The sequence below is a fragment of the Macaca nemestrina genome, chromosome 9 (assembly GCF_043159975.1).
Source record: "Macaca nemestrina isolate mMacNem1 chromosome 9, mMacNem.hap1, whole genome shotgun sequence".
Classification (NCBI taxonomy): Eukaryota; Metazoa; Chordata; class Mammalia; order Primates; family Cercopithecidae; genus Macaca; species Macaca nemestrina.
Window position 1 is genome coordinate 57,089,493 of NC_092133.1, and position 27,091 is coordinate 57,116,583.

At 38.3% G+C, this 27,091-nt stretch overlaps 1 protein-coding gene across 3 annotated transcripts in view; it reads right to left on the minus strand.

Moving 5' to 3' along the window:
• The window catches only part of LOC105466175 (Rho related BTB domain containing 1), a 144,969-nt gene extending 119,757 nt beyond the window's left edge, over positions 1 to 25,212 (minus strand). For all 3 annotated transcript variants that reach the window (XM_011715164.2, XM_024788039.2, XM_011715162.2), the window contains exons 1-2: positions 25,096 to 25,212; positions 10,155 to 10,255 (exon numbers count right to left, since the gene is read on the minus strand). The gene's annotated coding sequence lies outside the window, so the exon portion shown is untranslated. The remainder of the gene's footprint in view (positions 1 to 10,154; positions 10,256 to 25,095) is intronic.
• Positions 25,213 to 27,091: the final 1,879 nt, after the last annotated feature.

Genomic DNA, 27,091 nt, shown 5'->3' on the forward strand with positions numbered 1-27,091 from the left:
CTTAGCATGAACAAAATGATTTTTCAGTTTTTCCATAGCGTCTCTCTTCAAAATGTTACATTTTGGCAAAAGCTAACAGAATAATATATACAAAGATGACAATCAATGAAAACAGAAACGCTATAATAATGGGTTCTGAGATTACAAAACTGAGAACCTGGGAATCAAGCCCAGTTCAACATTTACAATAATGGGATGTCACTTGCACCTCATGGTCTATAAGGGGATGGTGGAAAAATGAGGAAGTGGAAGGGAGGAGTCTTATCTGGTTCTCTGCCCAGTCAGTTCATTGTTGCACTAGAAAGTGATATAAATTCACAGTTCTCCTGTAAGGCTAGGTAAGGACATGAAATTCTCAGGGGAAAATGATATATCCAATTTAGAAGCTGCAATATGGGTCAAATAAATGTAAATGGGAATAATAAATGCCATCGAAAAAGTCCTAGACTAGGAAAAGCCCAGGGGTACTAGATATTGCAACAGTGGCACATAAGGAAAGCAGTAACAGCATTTCATTAGGATATTTTATTAGCTGGAAGGATTTTTTTAAAGGAGAAAATTTATGTACTTCATATAGTTAATTTGTACTCAAATATTTAAAATGCTTCTTTTGACTATGTGTGTGTGTGTATATATATATATTCATTTCTATTTTTATCACAGAGAGTAAGATCGCCGAAATCTCCCTATTTATATACATATAGTAAAAGCCTTCATTATATAAAAATAATCTACAAAGCCCACTCACAGGTCAAGTGTATTTAACTCTGAGTTAGGAAACTGTATACTGAAGTACAGCCCACTCTTGTTCCTTTTACAGCCAGTCTCTATGCAAGAAGTCTGAAACGAATATTTCAGTGACATTCCTCTGTAGTAATGCCCCTTGTTTGTTTTAAAGATTCAGTTTTAAAAACTTATGTGCCCCAATTAAGTGGATATTGTCCAATAGACTTGATAGGAAATCACACATTTAAAAATATTACCTCATAATATGTTGTCTTATTGGTAGATCTAATGTAAAGGGTTTTATATTTCACTATGTACAACATTTCTAATAATAAAAATATTTCCTTCAAATTCAGATCAGAGCACTTTCTGGATTGGTAAGTACTTTTTGGTTTCAAAAATACATTTTAAATTTGAAAGAGAATTTCTGGATTCAGAAAGAGTTTAATATTTAACACACAAAAATGTGTTTTAAATCATCTGCCTTTGACAGCTCAGCTAACAAGCCAATCTTTAGACTTTACCAGAAACTTTTGCATGTGGAATTAGGGCAGGGACTCCTTGCAATAAATTTTTTAAAATCTTAGCTTCATTGGCTAAATTTAAGAGTCTTGAGATCTGGAAATGAAGGAGGAATTATATATTATAAATTATCATGGAAAGAAGGTACATTTCTAATTAAATGAATTTTGACTTAGAATAAAATGACTGAAACTTTTGGTGCTTTTCCTGTCTAAATTGTAGGACTAGAGTAGTAGGATGATATTAGAATTGTATTAGCTGAGTCAGTGCTTAGGGAGCATTTTGAGATCCTTGGCCTTTAAGTACCACACACTTTGAAAGAAGCAATTTTACTTATAGCTCAATATAATATAATACAATATGGAGAAATAATGTCAACGACAGCTTCAAGGGGTGTTGCCCTATTTATGAAACCTTAACATGTCACTTATGTGTGGCTGGTTATGCTCCTCCATACAAGCAGCTAAGACAACCATTTTACTGATGCAAAAATTAATAAAGAAAACAAAAGTAAGAAATGAAGGCAGAAAGTGAAAGAAGAAAGAGACCAAAAAAGATGCCTCACAATCACAAGCCATTCCACAGGCAGAGGCAAATGATAAGATTTGTTTACTTTGTTCTCACTAAATGTAATTATAAACCACTTGGTTCTTTGTTTTACTGTTAATATTGTAAATTCTGTAAATCTCAATACATCTTTCCTGTCCCACTCCCCAGATGCCACATGGTCATTTTATAGAAGGACCATTTCTCACCCACATGAACCTAGGGGGTGAAAAAGGGATGACTGATTTAAATATCCTAACTCAGAATTTATGTGGATTTAAAAATCTCTGACTTAATGTTGCATTAACTACTGGTGGCTGCTTTACTGCCTTTAAAACATGCATATATAATTGGATACTGTAATGCTTTGCGGGTAAAATAAATACCAACTCACACTAAAATAAATACTCCGCATGATGAAGTTCATGTAGACATAAATTAATCATTTACCCGTTAGCCAATATGCACAGGAAAGAAATAGATCACTTATTAAAGGTTGCCTCATCTATAAAATGGGAAAATAAAATGCTGATATATTTTACAGTGCTGCTGTGAGGAAAAAATGTATAAAATTATTGCTAAGCCATTTATAAACCATAAAATGCAGTATGAACATTAAATTAATAATATTTGTACTAATTCAGATTCAACACCCTCTGCATTAAATATATATTTTTGCCTATTGGAGCATACACAAAACTGAGCTGAGGCTTTTTATTTAATTTTTAATGGTGTCTTCAGAATTCTGCAAAGCATCACAGAAGTTATTGGCCATGTGAAAACAACATTTCAGTGGCTTATTCCCACCATTTCTGAGACAAAGTTCCTGGCTGTTCACATCTCCAACCCCATATTTAAAGTCTTCTCCCAAAGGGCCTTATGTCTCCACTTGCATAGACACAGCAGTTACAAAAGGAACATGGGTTTGAATTTCTCAATCAAGTGGAAGTTATTAACATGCTTTGGGCTTTGTTTTATTCTACATTATAGACGGAGATAGAGAATTAATGCTAAGTTGGGAGTGAGAGTGGGTATGTTGGGTCTCTGCATATTGTATCAAAATGATCTGCACTGTAAACCCATGCTGGGACAGCAGCATGGCTATGAGTCAGCAGGGTCTCAAGGCTATCAAGCTGCTCAAAATGTTGCTGGCTCTAGAGATAAATCAAGCTTTTGTTTCTCAGCTCGCATCCAGAAATGTCATTCAAGGGCACAAGAGAGAGTTAAGCAACATATAGAACATAGTTCCTTTCTTCTTCTACTTCTTCTTCTTTTTCTTTTTTTAATAGAGTATTGTTATTTTGAAGACTTACTTGTACAAAATCCGTAATACACTCAGCACATTTTTAACATTGTCAATGTCCCTTTGATTCTCAATGACAAAACATATCAGACGTTCCTCCACTCACTTCCTTTTATAGAAGCCATTAATATAGAAATATCTCCTCTTCTTCTATAAAATGATAAATGGCTGGCTGGAGATGTCTGAAACACTGCCAAATCTCCCCCAATGTATCATGTGTCACCAGCAATAATAAACAGTGACTAATCTTTGGTCATGAATTATATTTATGGCTTCCTTGTCATCAGTAGGTAGGTATTTTCTCGAACCAGGTTCAAGGCTCTAATATTTATGCTAGGAACATGTGTGCTAGGACAAGTGTGCCTAGGTTCAAAGGAAACTAATCCTCATTTGTTTTTTTCATTTCATTGCTTATGGAGCTTGTTATTTTCATCTGTATCTACCTCTTTTTGCCTCAGGATTTACCCAGGAGTATTCTGATCAGGATTCTAATTTATCCCAGTAAATTTACCATTTTGGTGATAACAGTGTCTTGCCCAATAGGAAAAATAATAAGGAAAGGAATATGGCTAAAATGCAAACTTACCTAGTTAAAGTTTATCAATGGTCAAAAAGAAAATACAATGAAACCATGCCCTCCATCTCATAAATCCAGCTGTGGGTAAGGGGATCAAAGTTTTCCTAAACAAACTCTAATAAAGGCAGAACACCAGAATACACAATCACTATATTGCAGAATGGCAAATTAAGGCTCTGAAGGAAAAGAAATGAGGTGAATATGGGTACAATTCAACTTCAATTCAATTTAACCAATACCAGGCACTGGAGTACATGGTTGGGATACAGCAGTGAAAGTCAACAACAATTATTGCCTGTTTGCAGTTTATGTTTTAGATGAGGGAGAAAGACTGTAACAATGAGTGAATTACATCATTTATCAGAAGTTGGCAAGTATCACAGAGAGAAATAAATCAGAAAAGGGAACTGGAAAGTGTGGGAAGAGATTACATTTCTAGAAGGGTAGTTAGTGAAGATCTTATTGAGAAAGTGAGATTTGAACAAAGACTTCAAGGAGGTGAGAGAGCAAGTTGTGGATGTGTGACTAAAGAAAAGTGTTCCAGACAGAGGAAATAGCAAGTGAAAAGGTCCTGAGGCAGAAACATACTATGTGTTCTGGCAGAGTGGCTGGAGTAGAGAAGAACGGGAGAGGGAGGAACCGGAAGGAAGTGAGGTCAGGCAGGTCATTGCTGGCTGACTCTGCGTGAAACAGGCAGCCAATGGAGGATTCTGAGTCAAGGAGCAAAATGATATGATTTATACTTTATTGAAAAAAAGACTGTAGGAGGCAAGGGTGGAAGCAAAGTGATCAGTTAAATTCATTAAAATTAATACTTCAACTCTCCTCTTTGCATTAGCTTAATGAATATGAGCAAGACATTAATGATAGAGGATAGTTTAACATTAAATGCAAACATATGAGAGTTGTAATTACACAAAGCTAAAACTGGCTGGAAGAGAGAATTCAATACAAAAATCAATAAATGTCCACTGGACCAATTGGTAAGTTGAACACATTTTTGACTAAGTTGTGAATATATGATTTAAAAAATGATTAAACTTTGGGAACTTCAAGCATCGAATGCTAAGGAATAGATTTAAAATGTTGCTCCTTAACATTGACTGGGTTGTGGAATTAAATAAGTGTCTATCTTGACACTGAGATGCTCTTCTCAGGTACCTTTCAGTCCTTTGCTTATTGAGAGTTGGAAGTTGGGGAAACATGAGCAGTTAAGCAGAAAGCATACCACCAAGAAAGATGAAGGAACCCAGAGTTTGGATTCATGGTAAGTGTTTATTTTCAAACTTAGAACATATGAACGATGGGAACACACATAAAAAGTGGGGTCTTCTCTGGGGAATAAAGAAAAAGGAAAAATCTAAACACTGATGAAAGGCGAATTTAGAATTCAGCCTTCTACTCAACCTTCCTGGCAGTAGAAATGATTAGGTTATGAAACAGAGCTCTTTCCCATCTCTCCTGAGCTGTTTAAGTTTAGAACAGATTGGGACTGAAAAACTGTCAAATTTCACAGTAGGAATGCCCATTCAAAGAGCCACTTCCCCTCTCTGAAGTAGGTTACTACATTCACCTGGGGAAATTTCTACTGGTTTATAATTAGGTGGCTAATTAAAAAGTGGATTATCAACTATATTAAAATATGCTAGAAAGATGTGTACATTTTTCTTTCTTTAATTTTGGAAATCTGCCATTTCCTTAAAAATATCCTTACTGGGAAATTCCATGTTTGATATATAAGCTTTCTTTTTTCTTCAGAAATAAATTTTTTTGAAGTGAGTCTAAGATTTCTGTTTATTGAGGTAATGAATGTAATTTGATGTTTCTCTGTCAGTAAAAAGTACTTAACATCATAGCTATCATTCTTTACAATAAGAAGAGAAGGCTATAATTAGAACTCCAAGGCAATGCAAGGTCCCCAGAATTACTTTAGAGTGAAAATAATAAAGATGATGAAAATAATAACTGTTTTCATTTACTCACTTATATGCCAAATGCTTTGTGTCTCAATTATCTCAAGAGCCCTACGAGGTAAATTTATGCCCATTAAACAGATGAAGAAACTGAGCGCAGAGAAATTGGGTAAATTATCCAAGGTCACACTGCTTGAAGATTGTAAAGCTGAAATGCAAACTCACGTCTGACCTCAAAACTCTTGCATTAACCAAGATTTTTTTCCCCTCTTAAAATAGTTTAGCATCAAGTCAAAACTATTTTGATGTATTTAACTGGTTTTGAAATTGATAATATTCATGTATCACATAAGCAATGAATCAAGATCTTATATTAATCAGACCATATTTCTGAGCCACTTGTCCAAATATTAGCTTATTTTACAAAGTAAAACATGATCATCAGGAGACTCCTGATGCATTACTAACAGCACAAGTTAAAAAGTTAGCAGTCACTTGGTACTATAAGTTAATTTTTTTTTGTTTGTTTACATGGAGTTTCGCTCTTGTTGCCCAAGCTGGAGTGCAATGGTGCGATCTCGGCTCACTGCAACCTCCACCTCCTGGGTTCAAGCGATTCTCCTGCTTCAGCCTCCCAAGTAGCTGGGATTACAGGTGTGCATCACCATGCCTGGATAGTTTTTTGTATTTTTAGCGGAAATGGGGTTTCACCCTGTTAGCCAGGCTGGTCTCAAACTCCTGACCTCAGGTGATCCACTCGCCTCAGCCTCCCAAAGGGCTGGGATTACAGGTGTGAGCCACTGCGCCTGGCCTGTAAGTTACTTTTTATTTGTCTTTTTCTATTTCTTCCAATTTCTGAGAAGATTAAATGACTAATTTCTGAGAAATGGCAGCCCATGAACTTTGCTATAATCATATCTATGTGCCTTCTAGACTAGTCAAGTATTAAGTGGGTAACTCTACTCCTAAAGGCACCTATATATTTGCCACTTCAAGTAGATAACTTAGCAGACAGGCATGACTAACTGTACTGGGATAGGCTTACTGAACTGTTGATAGTACTCAGTACTGATACCATTTGGGTGATGTGGAGTTCCTTCTCAAATGACAACAATAACAACATAATTATACTAATATTTTTGAGGGTGTACTGTGTATCAGGCATTGTGCTCATTGCATATATTACTTCACATTACTCCAGGGTTTCTCAACCTTGATACCATTGATATTTTTGGCCAGATGACTCTTTGTTGTTGGGGGCCATCTTGTGCAACTAGGATAATTAGCAAGCATCCCTGGCCTCCCTAGATACCAGTAGCACACTCAGTCCCTCCAATTGTTACAGCCAAATTTCTCCTGGCGGGCAAAACTTCCTCCTATTGGGAACCTCTGTTTTACTTCCTCTATGACTCTAGGAGGCTGATACTGTTAGACTAATATTACTGATGAGGAAATTGTGGCTCCCAGAGACTTACATAAAATGCCTAAGGTCTCACAGATAGTAAGTTACAGAGCTAGAATGCATATAAATTGTCTCTCTTGAACACGGTTACATTGAGGTTGAAATTCACATGTGAATTTCATGTGCATTTCATTTGCCCTCTTTCCTCTTCTTCCTGTCCTTCTTATGGTGGGCATGGAACAGTGGGAGGGAAAGGCAGTGCACATGACATAAGGCACATAACTTTTATTGTTCCATGGTCTTTTAATCGACAGATTAATTCCATTTTAACTGGAATTCTGGAAACTAATGAAAAAAAATTACAAGTGCTAGATGGTCTATTCTCAGTGTTCTTGAATCTGTCTGATTTAATTCTAACCAATTAGCATGCCATTATGGAGGAATATTATGTTGGGAATCAATATTAAGCTAAATACTAATATTTTATTCAGTATTAAAAATTTATACAAATGGTAATACAAGTGCTTTATCCCTACTTTCTCTAAATGAGAAGAAATGCTTCCTTAGGGCGATTCCAGTGAAAATGATATCTTCTTAGGAGACTATTGGTATTATGCTTTACATAGATCATTGCTTAAATGAATCACTAACAATTAACTGAATGAAATTTTCTTATTATAAGACAATGAGTTTTTCAGGGTATCAAAAATTGTTTTTCTTCTTATAGTTACAGTGTAATCCCATGTTGAGAACAAAAGCACATTATTGTCCAATATTATTCTATGTAAAAGAATAAAATAAGTGTCATGCTTACCCTGATTTTAGTATATCATTTCTTTCTTTTTTCCTCTTGAATACTTTACTCTTTATTGATTAAGATATAATACTAGGCTGGAATTTTTGAATCTAAATGTATTCAGATTTTGCATTTTACGTCTTTGCAAAGAGGAATACACCTAGATGCACTCAAATACACCTAAACACTGAGCTAGGTGAGCATGTAATAACCCCCTAAAGATAGTTTAGTAAGGCATGATTTCAAAACTAGATTTCAAACCTGCTTTCCAAATTGTGCACCTGGGTACCTTCCCCAATGTCTGGCCTTGCCTTGCTACATAGCATGGACCCTGTAGAGCTTCCTGGCCCTGCCCTCCTTCTGGCCGTGTTCCTCTATTTCTTCTACCTCCTAATTGCAGTAACTTTTTCCAGCTTCCAAGGTAGGGTAGCAATGAAAGATTTCCATAGTTTGGATCTAATGAAGACATTTACAATTTTTATCACTTACGTACTTTAATTCCCAACTTCTTGGTCAAATATTTGACAACTACCTGAAAACTAAACCATTTAAAATCTCTCTAACTTTCTGAATTATTGTACTCCGTTCCTCAGTATTAAAATTAGAAAAGTTTTGCTCCATATTTTTGCTCCAATTGGGTAGGCAAGATCTATCGGTTAATATGCACGTAGCTTGTAAAGGGTGCTTGTAACTCTAAAGCCGTATTAGAAGTTAAAAACTGACACGCAAAATCAAAGGAAAAAAATCATTGAATAAATTAAGTTAACTGAAACATTACAGATTGGAAGTCTGTTCAGCATAGTAATCACCATTACCAATAGGAAAATTTAAACGAAAAAAATAACATTGAATGGATTGACTTTTCTAAAATATTGATAGGATTTTATTAATAAGTGTTTTATGCATATGGCTATTCTGAACATTCCTTTAAAAATGAAAGACTACAGCCTTAATGAGAGATATTATTACATGAACATATTTGAATCTGGCTTATGAAACATAGGGCTTGAGAATTTGAAATGTGTGCATAAAATGCAAATAGATTTAATTAACTGAAAACCCATAAGACAGAACTTCTTCAAATAAGCAATTACTTTGGGGACTAATAGTGTAAATAGGATCCTGGTTCATTAGCACAAATACCCATATGAGAGAAGGATCAGCAAATTTTATTCTTTAAGTTATTTATGCACACATGGTAATATCTCATTAATTTGGGGCTTCAATAAATTTAAAATATTTTGGTAATTTGTTCATGAGCTGGGTGGACGTTTACTTTTGCTTTGTAAACACTTTATTTATAGGTGGATAATATATGGTGTTTTAAACATTTATTTTCAGTCTTATGTACACTTTTTAGACACAGAATAAACAATTTTCAAGGAACCTCAGGCACTTTACAAGTTCCTACATACATCCAATCTATATGCTAATAACAAAATGTTCATATGATTTATTATAACAGGTCTCCTTAAGGACTTCTACTTTATAAGGTTTTGTTGAAGTTAGTATATGTAGTTAAAGGTAATAAAAGCCACATTTGTTTAAGAGTTATCTATAATTCAGCTTTCCCACAAATTCATATATGCCCACCATCTTAATTCTTTGGAATAAATGATATGTTACAATATTTGCAGCTACACACAGAGAGTTTTCCTTTTAAATATGCATTAGACCATATAAACATATGAAGAAAAATAAAATATAATGAAGAGTGAAAATAACAAATAATTTTATGGGTGGACAAAGGAAAGTAAACTGTCCATACTGTCCTTTTGAAATAATTCTACTTTTTTTAGGCACAATACTCTGAGGAAAAAATTCAATAATGTGGACCTTTTTTCAAAAGCTGATTTTACTCACTTGGGATGACTCTAGTTCTAATAAGATTTTCTAATTAAAGACATTCAGTGCCCAGGCCAAAAAGGGCGGATGCTCCAAGCTAAGGCATCTGGGAAAAAGAGAAATGCCACGCACAGCAATCTGGTCATTTCTAAATCTTTCTTGTATATGGTCATGACTTTTCAGAGTCCACATGTCAATTTCCTGCACAAAATGCTACGCACTAAAGAATTTTAAGTGCGTATAAAGTGGGTAGAAGAGTTATGTTATTTTAGTAATCAAAACTCATATGTAGGTCCAAATGACTCAAATTGTAAACCAGAGAAAACATATTCAACTAGAATTTATAAAACCCATAATTGAACTAAGAAATGTAATATTTCTATTTTTTGTGAAACATAATGAAGACAATCTAGATATTATTCATAAGTCATGCCATCTTTACGTAAGATGCTTTTCCATTTCTTTGTTAAATATTGTGAGAAAGGGGAAAGCCAATTCTGTTACCTAAATTAGTAGTTACTCACCATATGAAGGGGGAAAATCAACTTCAATTCCATCTTCATAACTTAGTCAAGAATGCTTGATGAAGAGGGCTCTTTCATGTGCTTCTTAATTATTATAAAACCTAGGAAAGAGATACATACAAGCATGGAATGTTTCACTCTCAAGAAGAAAACCACTCAAACAATATTAGTTTCTTATGTCAGTGATTATTTCTCATGAGAATGAGAAGTGTGCCAACCAACTACATGCCATTGACAAATCTCCTAGCTGCTTACAAAAGTCAGAGCAAAGAAGGCTGAAATGACTACTGCCTTTGGAGACAGAATATCTGGGGTCAAATCTCACTCATAGTTTTCATCTGAGTGAACTTTAAGTTCTTAACTTCCTGGTGATGCTGCCCTCATCTTCCAGGTGGAAGTAATAATACCAGTTACTCAGTAGGACTGTTTTGACAGTCAAACGAGATAATGTTTGGAAAGGAATTTCTTTAACAGCAACACTTTTTATTTATGCTATGACTTTCTTTTTACCTTGAGGATTTGAGGTGCTTTCCAAGAAATTAATGAAATATAAATAAAAGATATATATATATATAATATATATATAGGCCATATATACTGGTCAACACAGTTGAAGTGATTGACATTATAATTTGGATTTGAATTCCTTGGTAATTTAGGTGAAAGGAAAACAAAGTCCTATTCGTAGGAGAAACCCTGTAAGTCCTATTCTTAGGAGAAAGCATATCACTTCCTCCAAAGAAACCAAATATTTTATCCTCCTAATAAAAAATTCATTGAGAAATTTTTCATGTAAAACCTGAAAGCGAGGCATTGAGATAAAATGGACTATTTTATGAGTAGGACTGACTACCTAATATAAAAACTGAAGGGCAAAACAGTAGTTTTGCTTGGAGGTAGTTATTATTGCCATAAAAACTGTGTTATTCCTAGAAACAAACCTGAAGCTTGAATCAGGAAAACCTTAAATACAAAACCAATAACTCCCAATTGGCAAATCATCCAGCTCACCTCCCCTTCTGTGCCTCTCTAACAAAGACACAAGCAGCTTCTTTACTAAGTCATTTTCTCAATAGTAAGGAGGAGTTTCTGAAGGAAATTGTTGATTGCTGGTGGCTCCAGGCCAGTTGCTGCTCATTAATGAGTAAGGGCAGAGCTGCAAAAACGAAGCGTGGACCCAGATGTGAGACAGAACGGATAGCTGCACAGCCCATTTCATGGGGCCGTTCCACAGGGAAAGGAAGAGAAACAGAAAAGGCACAACCTAGTGATTATATCAGTGAAACAAATCACAGCATGAGGCTTCTTCCTTGAAATCCACATCTTTTTCTTGTCTTTCCTGAAACCTCAATTCCCATCTCAAGAAACTCCCCTGAATTTTCTTCTTCTGGCTTTTCTTCTTCTGCCTTCCCTTAAACGTGGACCTTCCACAAGATTCTCCACTTGGCAGCAATTTCATTCACATTTAGAGCTTAAATTATATCTTTTTGGATGCTTTTGTGAACTAGATCTTCATTCCCATCCTCTCCTGAATTTGACTTTTTTCCCTGTTCCTTAAAATCAGTGGCACTGCCACTCTCCCTGGTTCGACACTTGGCATCATCTTCATTCTCTTACTTCCCACAATACACATATCCAATGATTAGATTATGGCCACCTTGCATACAAAAAGCCCTATTTCCCATTGACATATCCAAGGTCGCTGACATAATTCAGAAACTCACCCACCATCCTCCATCTCCCATGTAGGCAATGACCTCTCATCTAATGTATTCCTGTTTTCAATCTCCCATCATTTCCCAGGTTTCCAGGTGCTTCTAGTCTTTTTCTTAAACCTCATGCTTCTCCCCTTGCTTGAAAACTTCTAACAGCTCTTCAACAGACCTGTACAGGATAAACTTTCCAAGCACAGCTTTCCAAGATCTGAGATCAATACGTTTACCACTTTCCACATAACCTCTCTAGTCATTCTAAACCATCTCCCCTCACTATCAAACCCTCCCCACCCCCTAACTCCTGCGAAAAGTTGTTTCCTGCCTCTGAGACCCTGGTTAGTAGCTTTCTGCTGTCTGAAATACTCAACTTTTAACACACAGTTATATTTATTTATTTCAAGGAACCAAGATTTTATTTTTAAAAAAATATAATTTCGACTTTTATTTTATATTCAAGGGATACATGTGCAGGTTTGTTACATAGATACAATGTGTGGATGCTGAGGTTTGGGGTACAAATTATCCTGTTACCCAGGTAGTGAGCAGAGTACCCACTAGGTAGTTGTTCAGCCCTTGCCCCTCCTTCCCTCCCCCTCTAGTAGTCCCTAGTGTCTGTTGTTCCCTTCTTTATGTCCATGTGCACCCAACATTTAGCTCCCACTCATAAATGAGAACATACAGTATTTGGTTTACCATTTCTGTGATAATTCACTTAGGATAATGGCCTCCAGCTGCATTCATGTTGCTGCAAAGGACATGATTTTGTCACTTTTATGGCTGTGAAGTATTCCACGGTGTATGTACACCACGTTTTCTTTATCCAATCCACCACTGATGGGCTCCTAGGTTGATCCCATGTCTTTGCTATTGTGAATAGTGATGCGATGAACACATGAATTAATACCAAGTTTAAATACTACCTCCTTCAGGGATCTTCCTGAATCCTTGGTTAAGAATTCATTGTACCCTCCTCTTCTACAAACCAAGGATCCTTAATTGTACCCTTCCTATGAAAGTTGCATTTATAGTACTCTGGCTTTATTCTGGATAGCTATACACCCAGCAGTGCCTTTACTATCAGGAAGTTTATAATTTGGCTAGGGAAACCTTGCTTTAATCACATTTCTAACTTCCATGGGGTAATATTGAATGCTCTAAAAATTATAGGAGATTAAAGCATTTTTTTTTTCAGTCAAATAGCACTGTGAAAGGCTCTGAACATAGGGTTAAGGACACCATTTTAGAAAATATTTTTGAACAATAAGTGACAACAGTAAGACTGTCTGATTTGAAAGACAAAAAGAATGAAAAGAGAAAATGAGAGAGAGAAAAAAGTAGAAGTTGATGTGTTATTTTTCTTTCTTAAAACACAAATTTGACTATTTTATAAAAATCAAGTAAGTAGTTACATCTGAGGAAAAATGTTGCATTTGTTTTAAGACATCAGATTACAAAATGCATTTGAGATTATCACATGAATTTATTTTATGGCAAAAGTATATTTTATGGTAGATTTTCCATGGGGAATGGAAAATGTCTTCCTGGTGCCTGTCCTAGTCCTAATGCCTAGTACATATAAGATAGGTTGATATTTGTTGAATGAATAAATGTTTACTCAGCCTTCTCTATCTCCAGTTGCCCCCTAATCTCTCACTTCCTCTTCATAGGCAAACTACTGCAAATAATCATAGACACATCTTTCTTCTCTTACCTCCCAGTGACAGCTCACAGCTGTGCAATCTAACCTCTGCCTTATCACCTTGTCCCTGTGCTGAGACAGTGACGTCCACTCTGCCCCTACTCTGGGTGGGGTTCAAACTTTGGTGCTAAAGCAGAAGCAGGAAGGAAAACTGAGGCTGCAGTTCATGGAAGTCCCCAAGCATGTGCTCTGTGATGTCCCAGGCTCCCCCCCACCCACCCTACACCCCACATAGCAATGCAAGCAAGTGGGAGAGGCAAGCCAGCATTGCTTCGTGACATTTATTTACCCTGGCCGTAGGAGCACCACTGATGGGACAAACAGGTGGGGCTGTGCTCATACAATACTCTTGGTGTGCAGGTTCAATCTTTTCTCTCCAATTCAGATCTCAGAACCTCAGACTGTTCTATGCTCCATCCTAGTTTCTCTCTCTTTCTAGTGGTCACCAATAGGCCAATGATTTTTCTATCTTGCCTATTCCTCAAGAATCTTTTTGAGACAGATGCAAGATGTGAACATGTAAAATATTCTCAAATAGGCAGGATGACAGACAGAATCAGTTACAACTGTCATTTCCCGTACATATCACTTAGAAATTTCTCTTTAATTCAAAAATAATTCTCCCCTGACCAGTATTCTCCCTCCATGCTCAATAAAACACACATTTCTCAGTCTTCTTCTTTCAACTCAGCTGACCCCTGCTTCTTTCCTAGAACGCTTGCTCCTCTGCCCACCATGACCCAGGAATCCCTGGGTTTCCTTCTGTTTCTTTTGCTGTCTTTCATCCTCTGTGGGCTCTTTCACTACTGGGCCATTATGGGTTTAATTTCCTCCAGGCATTTTGGTCTCAGTGTTTTCTTCTATCACTTGCTTCATTATCTTTCTCTAAGCAATCATATCTGCCTCCAGACCTATGAATGTCACGATGAGTCAGAAGTTTATATCTTTGACAAGCCCCACACCCATAATCCACTGTCTGTCTGCTGTCTCCCGTGATGTCTCGAGACATCTCAAACTCAACATGTCCAACACTGAGCTTAGCATCTGTTTTCACACACACGTTCCTCCTCCATTGTTCCCTGACACTTCCTCATGGGGTGCACATAGATAACACAGAAGGTGGCCTGTCAATTTTACCTCCTATATATCTCTTGAATCCATTCACCTTTCAGAAGTCACTAACACCTCATCCTTCTCCTTTAGGCCAGGGTATCACTATCTCTCTACTGAAATATTTCACTGATCTGCATACCTTTCCCCCTTGCCAACCCATATTCCACATGGTAGCCAGAAATATATTTTCAAAATGTAAAATTGATGATGTAACTAACTACAGCACTCCCTACCCCCCACCAAAAAAACCAAAACAACCAAAATCCTCAATCTTCTCACTGGTCCTAGGATAAAGGCATATTTCTTGATATGGCTAAAAAGGCTCCCATGGTGATGGACCTGATAACATCTTCAGACTTAAGCAGTTCACTCCTCTTCTGTACTCCAGACATTGTGGCCTTCCCTCAGTAATTTTTTTTTTTTTTTTTTTTTTTTGAGATGGAGATGAAGTCTTGTTCCTTCCTCTGTCACTCAGGCTGGAGTGCAGTGGTGCAATCTCGGCTCACTGGAACCTCTGCCTCCTGGGTTCAAGCAATTCTCCTGCCTCAGCCTCCCGAGCAGCTGGGATTACAAGCGCTTGCCACCATGCCCGGCTAATTTTTGTAATGTTTTTTTAGTAGAGACAGAGTTTCACCATCTTGGCCAGGCTGGTCTCAAACTCCTGACCTTGTGATCCGCCCGCCTCAGCTTCCCAAAGTGCTGGAATTACAGGCACGAGCCCCCGCGCCCGACCTTCCCTCAGTCTTTCATGCTGCCTGTTCTGTCTCCTGCTAGAGGACTTCCCTGTGTAGCATGCCTTCTGCCTATATGCCTGGTCTAGTTGATGCCTGTGCATCATTTGGATCTCATTTTACAGAACCTTCTCTCTCTCTTTTGTAGCACTTAGAACAATTTCGATTTCATATTCATGTGTGTCATTCTTTTACTGTCTGTCTTCCCTTCCTAGTCCACAGGCCAAATGGAGGAAGGGAGTATCTGATGCAATTCGGTGTCTAACACATAGTAGATTATCAATAGAGACAACTTTTTTGAAAGTGTGAGTGTGTGAAATCAGTATGAAAAGACATAAATTCAGTGAGAAACATGTACCAACCCAGGATTTTTAAACGCCAGGCTAGGAGTACATTTTGCACAGAATTGGGGTCAGTCACAAGAGCACTGAGAGCTTTGAATGGATATAAGAAATGAAAGGAGGAAGATCTCCGTTCTCATTCAGGTTTAGTAGTGGGTGAATGGGAATGATAGGGGTTTCTGAATGAAACATTTCACCTGAGCAGATGCAACTGGTTTTATGATATAAGATGCGTGCTAAGATATGAAGGTAGTATTTTCCAGTCCTATTATCTTCATTTTTGCTACTGTATATATTGAATAGAAGTCATTGCAAGGGGAGGAAAGGAGGACAAGGTCCACAGACATGCTGGGGACACAAAGGAGAGAAGAGATTTCAAAAATGCCTAAGTCTCTGGATTGTAGATATTCTGCTGGATATGCCTTTTTATATCTTAGCTTCTAAAATTCATGTCATCAAATGCAATATAATTGTCTCTGCTTCCATATGGTGACAGAATTCTAGCAACTGTATCAGGATCTCAATAAATAGGCGAAACATAAATGTTGCATAAGATGTTTTCCCTCAGACACATTTTTCTCATGCCCCCAAATCATGAAACACAAATTTTGTAAATTAGAATAGTATCAGTTATGAATGCATTTTTGCAATTATGAGAGTAAAAACATTCCACATTGAAATAAGAAATGTCATCTGATTTTGATCTAACACCAAGGGGAAAAAAAACACATTCCATTTAAGAATGACAAATAAAGCTGTCAATGTGATCCATTTATAGCCCCTCAGAGAATGCCACAAATCCACATAATGTTCTAAGAAGCTAGTCATTGTATTTGCTCTCTCAAATAAAGAAGGCATAGAAGTCCCAGATAGACTCCTATCCAAGGAAACTAAGGTTAGCAGGAATAACTCGCTTTAGTCAATGTCCTAGGTGCATGCCTCTTAAGGAGAGAATGAGAGCTTCTGGCTTTTTACTAAATAGTGTGCAACAATGGAAATGGTGGAGTGATGGAGGGGAAGTGTCTCTCTGCTTGGTTAGGTAAAAAGAGGGACTGTAAGAAAACGGAGAAAACCCATTGTCTTCATTACACAAGCTCCATCTCTCCTTACTGGTGTAATGAGGCCTCCTTCCAAAGGTCTACTGCTGACAAAAATTACAATAAGCCATAAAACCTTAATTATAAACATTCAAAGTGCTAGTCATTTTAAAGCATTTTTTAATGGGTTATTTCAGGCTCAGCTACAAGGGCACATGCCAAAAACAAAACACCAGAAATAAATCTCTTTATTCCTTATTACAATACTCAAGCTTTCTTCTTTTAAGAGGCAGTTTCTATTATATACATATACATATATTCATGTATAAGTATACATAAAATATGACCCTCTGCAAGGCATAACTGATTTTTTTCTCCTTTGCATTGGCTGCTCAAATACTGAGAACAAAATTTGTTACTATCTTCTAGAAAGAGTGTTGAATTTCATGACATAAATTTTGAGTATGAATCTCTCTCATGACCCTATCTTATGTTCTTACCCTTATTTTTTTCCTTTGACTCATTTTTTCTTACCTACTTGAAATACATTTTATATTGCTCTACGGTATATATTTTTATTAGCCTTTTTCTATAGGCCCTAAATCCTTTCCAGCATATAAATAAAATATATAACATTTATAGGTAGTCTTTTTTTTCCTCTGGAGGGTTGCAAAATTCTCCAAAGGCAACATGTAATTGGTTACTGTAAAAATATGAGCATTAAAATTTATAATTCATTTGTAGTAATTAATTTTTTGGTGACATTTAGCTCAATAGTGCAATTTGATTTTCTTAATATTTGTATATACACCTTTAGAGCTGAGGTTCTTAGCCTGAGATCCATGAACTTAAATTGTAGGCAAAAAGTCATGTATGTAAATTTTCATTAAGGAGGAGTGTCAAAATTTTAATCTAATTCTTTAAGGTAAATGTGACTCAAAAGATTAGAAATTACTGCTATGCATTAGGATAACACTAAAAAATCGTATCTTGATCTTTATTAATTCAACAAATTGACAAAATATTTGTTGAGTATCTGTGAAATGCCTGGCACTATACTAGATCCTGGGAAGATAACAGTAAACATGTAGGCTTGACCTCTGACCTCAGGGTACTTCTAGTCCAGTAAGGATGAGGATAAACAATTAAAAAAATGAAACAATCACACAGTAATATACTACAATAAATAAAACAAAGAGACGTAATAGAAAGTGAGTGAGATTAGGTGGTCAGGGAGGACTTCTCTGAAGAGGTGATATCTTATCTGGGCCAAGCACCATCTGAGGGAAGAATATTCCAGAGAAACAGAAGAGCTAATGCAAAGACCCTATGGGAGAAACAGGCTTGTGAAAATGATAGCACTTTCAGAAAATACAAATGGTAGATCTCCAAGTTCACATTTTCAATAATACTTCGGTCTAGAAATATCTGTATGATCTTTCCTTCTCTCTTTTTTTTTAAAGTTAGATTTTCTAATGTGAGATAAAGATATCCTCAGGAAAAAAAATGCAATGCATCTTATTATACATTAAATTCATTCAATAAATATTTGAGTCTACTATCTTTAAGGCACTGTGGGAGATGCTCTCTAGCAAAACCAAATAAAAACTCACTGTCATACATGCAACTATAATGTACCTTAAACCAGTCTTGTATTGTTCTGTCTCATAAGTTTATGAGCCAAGTAAATTCTAGGGCCCAGACACTTTAATGCGTAAGAAACCCAAAGCTCTTTAGAAAGGCACCAATTGCCCTGTTACAGTTGAAGATAGACAAGTAAAAAAAAAGAAACACGTAACGAAAATTGCAGCTAAAAATTCTTTCAAATTTTCCAAGCCATAGAGTAATATTGCACTCTATGGCTTAGAGTACATGGAGTACAATGTTACTCTATGACTTGGAAAATGCTCTAAACAACCCTGGTTGGGTACATCAATACATTAAGCTGTGACTAAAGATCATAAATAGCTCCCACATTATTAGACGCTTTCCTGAACTAAATTCTTTATGAGTATATTAAAGAAAATAATATACCAGTAAGATGACTATGTTGCTTTGATCATAAAATTTCATGCTGGGAAATTTTTACATGCTGGCAAGTGCTTACTGTGTACCAGGCACCTTACTGAGGACTCAGTGCACATACCCTTTGAGGAAGGAATGTTACTACTTTTATTTTACCTATAGGAAGAAACTGAGGTTTAGAGAAGCAAAATGACTGACCTGGGGGAGGAGCAACCAGAGATTGGAACCTAAGCAGTCTGACTCCAGAGCACCTAAGAAATCATTTCCAAAATTAGTGGTCAGCCTTATTACCTACTCGAGGGGAACCTGGCTGCTTTGTAAATTGTCTCTGATAACCTCATTTTCTCTTACTGTTTAAAAGGCTTTGGGGAACAACAATCACATGCTGATTAATTTAAATATTGGCCAAAAAAGATGGCAAACTGCTATTAAGAGTAACATATATAATTTTAAAATGTTTATTTGGATCAGAGTAAATTATTTGAACTATCCATCATATTTCCTCTTAGGAGAAATAATAAAGGGTTGAATGTACTTATTTAAAAAATCTCAGAAGTACACACGGCATTTTGCTCACTTGTTTCTGCCCTTACTGTTTTTTGTTAATGCAATTTCAACTTGGAAAAGGGAGATTTTAAAGCTATATTCAAATCCAGTAATCAATCATTTTCCTCTTTTTTTTACTTCCCCAAAATAAAAAAAAAAATCAGGTTCAAGCAGGTTGCTGAGACTTCTCTTTCTTGAACAATATTGGGGCAGCAGGAGCATGTCATAGTACTTATGCACCGTTAATTGAATATTTATGCAGTATCACACACTGTGCTAAGCACCAAACAACTTCATTTTATTCGCACAACAACCCCATTAGTAGCTTCTATTATTATTCCCAATTCACAGCTCAGGAGATGGGGACTCACAGAAGTTGCTCACACGTCGAAGACCTCATAGCTCGTAAATGAGGAGCTTGTACCAGGCTGACTGACTTGGGCTTAGGCCTGACATAGGAAGCTTGGGCTTCCTGTGATTTTCTTATTCTTTCCTTTTGTTCGATCATGTTCTCCCCACTGCCATATCAATGAAGACTCTTTATTTTCCAACATGGGCAGTCGAAACCCTTTAAAACTTAAGAATGTCCACAATCCAGTTTTGTTTTTTTGGTTTTTTGTTTTTTTTTAACCTGCCCAAGCTGATTTCTCAGTATTCTGCACTAAATACCCTCAGGGCCTGAGGGAATCTGCCTCCTCTCAAAGCTTCAGATGTCTTCCCACCCACAATCCAGCTAAATTCTGCTCCTTAAGGCCTAGTTCAACTATACTTTTCACAGTCACCTTCCAGACCTTTCCAGCCCAGAGAAAATGGCCTGAGGAGTTTGCCTCACTGTCTACCACTGTAGATGACCTGATGTCCCCCATTATAGATGACCTGATGTCCCTGAGAGCTTCGGCAGCCTGGAACCCAAGGGATGGTAATGCGAGGCCTGTTGGAATGTGCCATGGGGGCATTTTTCTCAGGAGCACGTCCAGAGCTTTTATCAATTTCATTAAGCTTAACAACCACCGCTCAGCACCCTTACTTCTAGAAACTAATGACACTGAACACTAATGTTCTCTGATCAGGAATGCCAGATTTAGCAAATAAAAATATTATAGGGGAGACACAATTTTATTAAAACGTGATTTGTTGTGTATTTGAAATTCAGATTTAACTAGGCATCCTGTATTTGATTTGCAAACTTATCCTGAATGTTTCGTGGATATTAATGTTATCTCTCAACTGTACAGAATGTAAGCATCCAGAGAACAAGGGACTTCACTATTTCCTCATGAAACTTAACACTCAACTCTTGTTACTCTTATTACTACTTATCAATTTATTTTTGTGGTCCAATAGAAACATTTTTGAACATGCTTGATTTGAGGCCAATATCAAGTCTAGTAGCCACATTATGATTACACACACACACACACACACACACACACACACAACTTTTGCTACAAAGGAAACAAATGTCATCATACCTAGTAAACAATTTTAATAATCTCTGCTATTAGCTGGATTCAAACACACTGAGTTCCTCCCCAAATATCTTTTTTTAAAATATCCTCTTAGGAAGAAGCTGGGGAAATTAAAAACATACCAAAATTGTTATTGGATCTCAAAATGAGATCTTCAGACTGTTTGATTGAGAAATCACCAAAGGTATTTGTTAAAATGCAGTTGTGTGGGGGCAATCTCAAACCTATTAATTCAGAACTGTGCAGAATGGCTCCAAGCAATCTGTGATTTTAAAAAGCCTTCCAGATGATTTTTATGCCCTCTAAACTTTAAGAACTGTTTGTTTATAAAATGTAATACTTTAGCAAGGAATGCTGTCTATGTTAGAAAAGAAAAGTTATCATTTTTGTGCTTAAAGATAAGCCACCAATATTTTGAGGTTCAAACTAGCAATCATGTTTGAAATGTATCTTTAATCTATCACACCAGTGTTAAATGCTCAGCACTGTAAATTTTCTATTTGGACTGTCTAAGCATTTAAATAGAATTGGTAAACTAATGATAGGCATTAAAAGGCTGCTTGATGGATTATTAAAATAGTAAATGTGTCACCGAAGTTTATAGAGACCAGAAGAACTTTGAAAATAGACTATACATATTAAGATGTTCTAATGCTGCTATTCAGGATTGGTCTGGGCAACATAAGTCTCTTTTGAATTTTTGAAAGAAAGCATCATTGTCCAAAGCTCCTTACTCCTGTTGACTGTGTGGTTCTCACTATTTTTGATCTCAGAGTGAAAAGAATGCTGGTTTATAAGTCAGAAGGCTTAGGTTCTATAGTTTATGATCTGTTTTGGGGGGGCTTCAGTTTGCTCATCAATAAAACAATGGCTTAGACTATTAGCTGATCTCTAAAGTATTGTCTAGACCCAAATTTCTATTATCATTCTGAGCTTCAGTTTCCTCTGCCGTAAAATATGGGGTTGTACTAGGTGCAGTGTGTCCATTTGTCCTGTGTGTCTGAGGGCGGCCCTGTCATCTCCATTACGGCGCTCAGATCTCCGTTCATAATTCAGGCTCACCCTCTCTAACACTGTAAGATCAATGATGCTTCATTTAGGCTTTCCCAAGGAAGGGACAATATATTAGCCATTCACACATGTCTTTTATAAGAGATAATTATTTATTCAAACATACAGACTAAGAAATATGTGCCATTCATCACTGTGCTAGGCCCTGGGAATACAGTAATGAAAAAAGTCAGAAAACAGAGTTCTGGCCTATGCAGCCTACATTCTGATGGGGAAGTAGGGAGGGATGGGGAAGAAGATAAAAACAACAATCATATTAAACAAATAAAAATAAGAGACTTTAGTTTGTAATCAGCTCCATGAGGGTTCACTGAGGGCTGAGATGGAGAAGAACAGAAGGGAGTTCAGAAAAGCCTCCTGGAGGAAGTGCAATTTACTTAGACCTAAAGGAAGAAAAGAAGAAAAATGGGAAGGAAGGGGGTGGAGAAAGGGGAAGGGAGAGCATATTCTGGGATTCTGTGGGAGAAATAGCTTATGTGCTTGGCATCCAAAATCCTGGAATTGTCTCTTCTATCTCTGAGAGATAATTTAATCCAAAACTAGTGAAAGGAAACCAGAGGCCCAGAGGGTTAAAGGACTTCTCTGAGGTCAAATGGCTAATTAACAGAAGAACTCTTCCACACTTCAGTTCAGAATGTGAACTCTTCTTAGAGATTGCAACGGAGCAGGAAGTACCAGACTGTATTGATTCAAATCCTGGCTTTTCTATTCATAAACTGTTCATCCTTGGGCATGAGAGCTTCTTTGAGCCTCAGTTTTCTTTTCTGTGAAACACAGACAACATCTACTTCACCAGATTATTACAAGAATTTAATGAGATATTGTGGCACAGTGCCTAGTATATCACAGCTGCTCCGGAAATGCAAGCTCTTTTATTTTTCACCTAGTGCACTTTCACCCGTAACAACTTGTTGTCAAGTTAAGACAAAGTAGAGCAGAGGTTTAAGTTACTCGGATAAAGGAGGAGTGGCGGCAGAGGGAAGGTTGTGGAATACGGGAATGGAGTCTATTTAGCAACTGCCCATCCAAATTCTAGTGGAGGAAATGAAAAGAAAAGTCCACTAAATTGGACAAGTGTCAAAAAAAAAAAGACATCCTCAACTTCATTAAGGTCACAGCATAACCTGCTAGTGATAAATCTAGAGCTGTCTATCTAAAACAAAAGAAAGATCACCTGTATCTGTATTTATACTCAAAAGTAGCATGGAAGAAACGGATTTTACTCTAGGATGTCAGTAAACAGAAGAATGACACACTTTGTTATTCAAAACATGCTCAGAGAAAAATGTTAATATGCCACTAAATCAACTGGGAACAAACCAGTTATCTGCAGGATGTTAAAATGATAGCTGGTGTTAAGGATGCCTCAAAACCAAGCCCATGATATTGGAAGAATCAATAATTAATCCAAGTAACTATACAGATTTTCTTCATTGTCTATGAACAAAACCACAGGTTGAATTCAACCTTAAAATACGAAGAGGCATATTTCTTGGATTAGACTGGAAAGCTATGAGGCTGTTCCACAAAACCTGTATGCCCTCCCTGTTAGGGAATGTTGATGGTTCAGACACACATGAACCAGGGCTGAATATTTCTTAGTTTCAGAAGTTCACTGGGTCCCTCTTCACCCAACCATAAGGTAAATGCCATTTCATATACAGCTTTTTGAAATGCAGCTTATTTTATGATTATCTGCTGTTGCTGCTTTATGGGAGAAATTTTATTTCAAAGTTTCATAGGATGTGAATTGAACTCATTATTTTGCTCCAAACTCATTGTTTAATTGACAGGAAACATGCATCTAAATCATCTTATATGCATGGCAGAAGCAGCTACATAAATTTAACTATGGGTGGATTATTACTATTTAGCATATTTATAGAATTTTAGATTCAGGAAGCATTTTACAAATCTTTTATTAGTTAATCTTTACACTTCTGAGTGCATCTGACAGGTGGTAAACAATGCTTTGGGGTTTAAATTGCCAATACATGAAAACTTTAATGGGGAAAAAGAAATCTACAGCCTTCCTCCTTGCTCCCAAATGTGCCTAGGGCACATTTTTGATACCTATTTCTTCTCACCAGAGACTAAGGTTAGTGGCCCAAGAAGCACAGTTGCACACACTGAAACACTAGTGATAAAAAATATATATTTTGGGTTTTGTCCCAAGTCAGGTGGCCAACACCAGGGGAGACCTTCTTACCAACAGCAAGATGATGTGACAGGATTCTCAGCACACATACCTCCCAATAATACAGCGCATAAAAAGAAGCAGTCAATTTCTCTAAAACTATAGGGTAAACTTAGTTTCAAATTCAAATTCTAACAACGCCACACCTGGTGGACTCACTATTTGAGTGACATCACCAGTGATTACTTTTGAGTGACATCACCAGTGATTACTTCTGTTAAAATATATACATGTGTATTGAAAAATAAAACTCAATTTAAACTAAGAGAATGCATATCTTCATTTTTTTTTAATTCCCAAGTATTAAAAACCAAGCTCGCTTGAATACCAATTCAAACTTTGTATGAGTGCTCCAAAATACCCCAGACACCACAAGGTGTGGCATAGCAGGGCAAAGCAAGCCTCAATAAATCAAAGTCTAGTTCTTGACCCAAAACCTTTTTACAGCCCGGGGATTTCACAGCTAACAAACCAAGAAAAATCAATCCCGCATCACCTTAAGGCCGGGCATGAGGAGCTGCAGATGCTGCACCTACTTTCAGAAGACCCCAGTGTGGCACGTACAGCCCAGATTCTTATTTTTTCTGACTGACAGTGACTTTATCCCTCTAATCTCTCTGGCCACCCGCCTCCGCCAGTGTGTGTGTGTGTGTGTGTGTGTGTGTGTGTGTGTGTGTGTGCGCGCGCGCGCGCGCGCTGGGGGACGCTTAGGTAGGAGGGTGCTCAAGACACCCAAAGTATTCTGGAAGCAAGCACCCTCTGCGGCCCTGTGCTTTGTCAGAGCAGCTGGGCTAGCAGTCAGGAGGTCAGCGAAAGGTAACCAGGTCACCCTCCTTTCAGGGGTGCAGAGGGATGCGATGCTCCAAGCTCTCGCGTCCTCAGGAGTCTGCGGATGTGGGGACTGCGGGTGGGCAGAGAGACCCCCCCATAATCCCGCCCACCCTGGCGCGGCTCCTCCCGGGCGCGCTCCCGCCCCGCCCCGCGACGCCCGCGCTACCTGGGGACGCTGGAGGCTCCCGCGGTGGCTCTGGGTCCCGCCGGGCGGCCGAGGCCGGCGCGGGCTTTGTAGAGCCGCGGGGAGACGCCGACCCCGCCCCGCCCCGCCGACCCCGCCCTCTCCCACCTCGGCTGCCTTCCCCGCCCGCATCCCGGGCCACTGTCTGCGCTCCGCCACCTCGCTCCAGGCCTGGCTGCCGCCGCCCTGCTGGGCGGGAACCACGGGTCCCTCCCCATCCTCGTAGCCTGCCGGACAGTCCTCAGGCGGGACCCCAACGCCTAGGCGGTCCCGGGAGCCCTGGGCCGCCGCCCCCCGCCCCCCGGGGCTGTCACCCGCTGGCGCGTGGGGGCCTGCTGGGACCCTGGTCTTTGGACCCGGCCCTTGTGGCCCCAGTGCCTGCGGCCTTGCTCTTCTCTGCGCAGGGCCCGAGGGGCCGCCCCTTCTGGAAGTCTCCCCAGGACCCATCCACCTCATGGGCTCGCGGGGGGCTCCAGCGGGAGCATCTCCTGCAAATGGACGCCAAGTCTGGGGAAAGTTTCCGGCGATGTCAAGGGTCAGCCTTTTCTTATAGGGACGTTCTCTAGCCAAGTGATGGAAACTCAAGGATTCCATCAGGGGGTTCTGCTGACATCACAAACCACACATGACTTGGTGTCCTGTCATGTCGTTTACATAAAGACTCTCCGGCCGGGCGCTGTGGCTCAAGCCTGTAATCCCAGCACTTTGGGAGGCCGAGACGGGCGGATCACGAGGTCAGGAGATCGAGACCATCCTGGCTAACCCGGTGAAACCCCGTCTCTACTAAAAAATACAAAAAACTAGCCGGGCGAGGTGGCGGGCGCCTGTAGTCCCAGCTACTCGGGAGGCTGAGGCAGGAGAATGGCATGAACCCGGGAGGCGGAGCTTGCAGTGAGCTGAGATCCGGCCACTGCACTCCAGCCTGGGCGACAGAGTGAGACTCTGTCTCAAAAAAAAAAAAAAAAGACTCTCCATCCTTACTGCAGCCTTCTGTACGTTCACCTTTGGAGGCCCCAGGCTAGTGACATTTCAGCGACAGGGTGTAAGGAACTTAATTTTAAAGTAAACAACATTAGAAACCCGCACATTTATGCGTTTGCTGTGTACCAAGCTCTAAGTGTGGTCACCTTTGAATAGTTCAGACCTTCCAGTGGTCAAGATGATCTAGGCCAATCACTATTCTGCACTTCCTTTTGGTCTTTTTACTCTTATTTTTCATTTTTCCCTTGATGTCAAGGAGAGGTGAAAATAAGCTGCGACAAGATCAGTTTGAAGAGCTTTTAACAACTAGGGTAAAACTTTATGGGAGAGGCAGTCTGCAGTCATTGGAAATAAGATAAGAAAATTATCTGTACACGTAACTGCAGTTTTACCATTTTTTTTGCATGAGCTTGCGTAATGAAGGGCTAGAGGTAGCTATTATTTTTAGCAGAAATAATGCTTTTCTAAGAATTAAATAGATTAAAAGTATGATATAGCTAGGATGTCAGATCAGGGTAAAACTCTATTGACAGAAGAATGAACGAAACGAGCTGATAGTATAGGAGATCCAACAATTCTTTGGAGTAGTAAAATTGGTTTTGTCTTGGAGTCTAAATTATACAAATGGATATGCTAGAAAACAGGACTTTTATAGCCCTAGTTACCATTTAATGAATTATTTCCTTCTCAATATCTCTATTTCCTTCAACTGTTTCTAATAAGGTGTAATTTCAAGATTGCTCAAAGCTTTGGACATCCAGTCATCCTTTTCTTCTTTGTATTTTTTCTTTTCTTTTATTATTATTATTATACTTTAAGTTCTAGAGTACTGGGAAAACACGTGCCATGGTGGTTTGCTGCACCCATCAACTCGTCATTTACATTAGGTATTTCTCCTAATGTTATCCCTCCCCTAGACCCCACCTCCAACAGGCCCCTGTGTGTGATGTTCCCCTCCCTGTGTCCATGTGTTCTCATTGTTCAACTCCCACTTATG